This window comes from Echinops telfairi, unplaced genomic scaffold (assembly GCF_000313985.2).
Source record: "Echinops telfairi isolate 266 unplaced genomic scaffold, ASM31398v2 ScPeMD7_7421;HRSCAF=8459, whole genome shotgun sequence".
NCBI lineage: Eukaryota > Metazoa > Chordata > Mammalia > Afrosoricida > Tenrecidae > Echinops > Echinops telfairi.
The window spans coordinates 8,209,937-8,214,861 of record NW_022111321.1 but is presented as its reverse complement, the minus strand read 5'-3'; the positions used below and the strand labels follow the sequence as shown (position 1 = coordinate 8,214,861).

The 4,925-nt window shown below is 39.9% G+C and overlaps 1 non-coding gene across 1 annotated transcript; it reads left to right on the top strand.

The window, feature by feature from the left end:
- Positions 1-681: 681 nt before the first annotated feature.
- On the top strand, positions 682-872 carry LOC115872260. The gene has a single exon (XR_004047766.1). It is a non-coding gene; the product is annotated as a U2 spliceosomal RNA (small nuclear RNA).
- Positions 873-4,925: the final 4,053 nt, after the last annotated feature.

Genomic DNA, 4,925 nt, shown 5'->3' with positions numbered 1-4,925 from the left:
TAACTGGCCATAGCAGGGTTATACAGATCAAGCACCCCTTTCATTCCAACTGGAATGATTCTAAAGAAAATTCCTATGTTGCCACTCTTTGTGAAGTTGGCTAAGGTTTATTATGACTGTACTTCAGCATAATTTTTCCCTCAGTTAATTCCTGCTTCCTACCCTTCACCTAGAGGTAAAACGCCTAAGGGCACTTGCTAATGAAGTTATTTTGTGCTAATATCTAACAGGATTACTTCACCTAGGAGGACTCAACTTGTGATATTTGGCACAAGGAGTGGTCCAATAAAGCTAGGTTAAAATGGGAGTTTGGACCTGGCCTATATGCTGTGAAAGGGATTTTAACAATAGCAGTAAAAGAAGCACCCATAACACCCAGCACAAATAACCGGTCCCGTTTCTAAATCTTTCACTTAGGCTGAACTGAGAGCTTTCTGTTGGAAGGAAATCCCTTACTGAATGAAAGGAATTTTAATTATATTGGTAATGGGAATGATGGATTTAGATGGCTACTGTTAAGGTCAATTGATGCATTGAAGAGATAAAAGGAAAGACTCATGGCAATTAACCTTCAATTAAAGGTGAAAAACAGAAAAATCCTTGCCAGTATGTAAAGATGTTCTCATTTCCTACAGTTGTGGATCAGAGAAAGATTTGGCCTAGTCTCAAAACTACTCACACGTTGTTTCTCGGCCTTTTGGCTAAGATCAAGTGTAGTATCTGTTCTTATCAATTTAATATCTGATACATCCTCTATCTGAGGACAATATATTAAATGGATTTTTGGAGCAGGAAGATGGAATAGGAGCTTGCTCTGTCCACTCCGCACATCGACCTGGTATTGCAGTGGTTCCAGGAATGGTGCAGCCCCTGGGGGGAATCTAAAAAAAAAACCAAACAATCAAAAACTACTCAGAATAGAAGATCGCTTAAACTAAAAAACAAAACAAAATGGAAAAACATCTTACTCCCATTGAGTCTAATCCAACTCATACTGATCCTAGAGAACTGGGTAGAATCGGCCCCGTGGGTTTCTGAGATTGCAAATTTTTATAAAAATAGTAAGACTTGCTGCAGGAGATACTGGTTTTTGTATTGTTGACCTTGAGGTTATCAGTCCAACTCATGACCACTAGGCCACCAGGGCTCTAGAAGAAGAGCTCTAGAAATCCCCAGTACTTATATTTCTGAAGGCAATGCCAGGTGGCACAGCGGGGTAAGCAGCGGGCTGATGACCAAAAAGTCAGAGGTCTAGATCCACCAGTCACTCCACATGACAAAGATGAAGCAGTCTGTTTGTGAAAACATGCACAGCCTTGGAAAAGCCCTGGAACATTCTGCTCTGTTGGATAAGATTGCTTTAAGTTTGAAGTGGTAGGCTTGGTTTGGATCTGACAGCCAAAGTCAGGGCCTTGATTGAGAAAGAACATTAATTCATTGTGCAGAGACATTTGGGTTGATTGAATAAATTTTTTCAAATCTCCACACTTTTTAACTTTCTAAATATTCAGAAATGATTTAACCCCAGTTAGCAACCAGTACCCCCCTCCCCACCTTTAGCTTTCATATTATATAAAGGCTTCGACTCCATGACTTCTAAGCCTCCTCACAAAACCACATACAAGATATTCACCTAGAGAATCTCCTCCTCTGACCTCTTCTCTGGCCACTTACAGACTCACCAGGCTTGAGTTAAAATTCAACCTTGTTGGAAAAGGGCTGCATCTCTTCAGGGAAAAGAAGACAATATTCCAAAGTTTTTGCAGGACCTAACACTCATGTATTGGCAAGAGTCAGAAGAGACTAAATAGAGGGATTCAAAAAGTTTATGGAAAAGTTTTCTTTCTACAATGTCCTTTTCCCATGACTTTTTGAAGGCTCTTCATCTAAGACCTTAATTTGAAAGTGGAGGACAGAAGGTACAACTAAGCTAAAGAAACGTTTATTCAGATGGGGAAAGAATTAGCCTAGGTTTTAAGGTTCAAATTTTGGCAAAAATAATGGTAATCAATGCTAAAGCTTTATTAGATTATTTTTAGACAGTGGGAGAAAATGGGGGTAAGGAATCAGGTTGTATTAGAACGCAGATGGAATTAATCATGTCTGAGATTATTTACTATATAATCTGGTTATTGGACCAGAAGATTGTTTCCCAGGGCATCTCCCAGGCCTACCACTTAACAACATGTTTACAAGCATGTTTGTGAAGCCAAACTCATTGTTTCTCTCCTTAGTATGCCAGGGCCGATGGCAAGATATGCAATTAGAGAAACTGGCTCACATAGACTAATGGAGATAATAACATGTGAGAAACAGATGCCAGTTGGCAGTATCTACCCATCCAAATACGTTGGTTGCAATCATCATAGGAATCAGAAAGATTGGAATAGCTGTATGGTCTACTCAGAGCTGTGTAAATGTTTAGCAGAATACAACGTTCTTAGGAGCACAGTAGAGGACAGCTAAAGATAGTATTTATTCTCAATCTGTTTAAACAAATAGAATTAAAATGTATAGTTAGAAAGCCAAAAGTGAAAAATTATCATCTACTCCATTTCTGACTCAGAGTCAGTTTTCAGATTCTCACAATAGGAAGCATTGACAAAAGTGGAGGCCATGTACCAAGAGACATGGTTCTTTAACGCCCAATACTTGATAAACAGTACCTTGATTTCCCCCTTCTTCAAGGGGCTGCTCGAGACAACAAAACCCCAAAGTATAATAAAATGTTCAAGGACCTAGAGTTAAAAAACCAGAAGGTAAGAGCACACTTCGCTTGTCTGAAACAGAAAGATGTCAAGGAAAACTCTGAAATCTCGATTTGTACTCTTGAAAGATTCTGTAAGCAAAAGATTTCATGACACAGGAAGCATCCAGAGAAGAAGGAAAGAATCCACCCACAGTCACTGTGCCAGACAGAACTAGCCGACATTGCACAATTTCAGGAGGCGGCATGTGAGTAGGAACCAAAGGTGCAGAAGCAAGAATACAACCTTCTTCGTGTCAAACAACCCTGAATGCGTTAGTCAGAAACAAGGCTCCAGGGATTGAGGAAATCCACACTTAAATGTTTCCACAAGCTGAAGAAACACTGCAGTCACTCCTTTGTCTGTGACAGGAAATTTGGAAGACAGCTACTTGGTCAACTGACTGGAAGAGATTTCTACTTCTGCTCAGTCCAAAGAAAGATGGTGCAGCAGAATGCTCATGCTATAGAATAATGTATTTGATACTTAAGGTAATCTGACAATGGTTACAGCATTATGTTGACAAGGAGCTGTCAGAAGTTCAGGCCGGTTTCAGAAGATGACATGGAACAAGAGATAGCATCGCTGATGTCAGATGGATTCTGCGTCAACACAGACAATACCAGAAAGAGGTCTGCTTGTGTTTCATTGACTATGCAAAGGCATTAGACTGTGTGGACCATAACAAGCTGTGGATAACCTTGAGAAGAATGGGAATTCCAGAACACTTCATTGTGCCCACTCAGAACGTGTCCATGGATCAGACATAGCTGTGAGAACAGAACAAGGGGACACTGCATGGCTTAATATCAGGAAAAGTGCATGTCAGGGTTCTATCCTGTCACCACACTTGTTCAATCTGTAGTTGATCAAATCACCAGAGAGCTATATTACATGAAGAAGACTGTATCATTAAGATTGGAATGATTGTTAAAAGTTTGAAGTTGTCAAGGATATTGTGTTGCTTGGATTCACAATTAATGCTTCTGGAAGCAGCATTCAAGAGATCAAAAGACATATTGCATTAGATAAATCTATTGTACAATGCCTCTTTATAGAAATGAAGAGCAAGGATGTTACTTTGAGGATGAAAGTGTTATTGACCCAAGCAATGATATTCTTTAATGCATCATATGCATGTGAACATTGGGCATTGAATAAGGAAGACCATAGGAAAACTGATGCATTTGAACTATGCCCTAGAAGAATATTGAAAGCCCCATGAACTGTTAATAGGACAAACCAATCTGTATCGGAAGAAGTAAGGCCAGTGTACTTCTTAGAGGCAGGGATGGGAAGACTTTGCCTTAAATGCTTTGACCATGTCAGGAGAAACGAGTCCTCAGAGAAGGAAGGGCATGATGCTTGATAAAGTGGAAAGTCAGTGGCAAGGCAGAAGGTCTTCCGTGAGATGGGTTGACTCAATGGCTGCATCAATGGACTGAGGCACAGACATAATTGTGAGCATGGTGCAGGGCTCTACAGGGTCTCATTCTGGGGTGTATTGGGTTAGTACGGATTAGAGCTAACTAGATGGCACATAGCAACAACAACTATGACCCTATACACATATGACAAAGGACTAAGAATATGGGAATTGTGGATGAGTGGGTAGCTGGAAGGAGGATAGGGCTTCACATTGCTATCTTGAGAATCAGCACCTCGTGGGGACACCTTGTTTTAGTGGAAGGAAATGGGACGAGAAAATAAAAGGAAACCAGGGTCAGGTCTGACTCTAAATGGAAGAACTGATATGTCCCTAGTCCTCAAATATGTAATTAGTTTTAGAATGCTTGTAGTGGGATATATCCATAAATTGAATCTTTGGCCTGTGATTTAATAGCTATAGTAGTTGAAGAAGTCCATGTAAAAGGTCTGAGATTTCCCCTCCAACTCTAGCCAAGATAGTAAATGAAAAACACTATCATATTTCTGAAAAACTGAACATATTGTTGCCATCCTTAAAGACCCATAGGATTCAGGAGTGGTGGTAACCCTCATAACATAAATGTTTACACTCTGCCGAAAGCCAGAAAATTAGATAGACTATTGAAAACTCAAATTGGTAGTAGCTGTGAGAGCAGTTTTTGTGTCCTTAAGAGAGCAGATTATATACCATGATATGTAGCTGATCATGCACTGGGGATATCTTTCTTTCTTTATACCACAGGAGAAAAA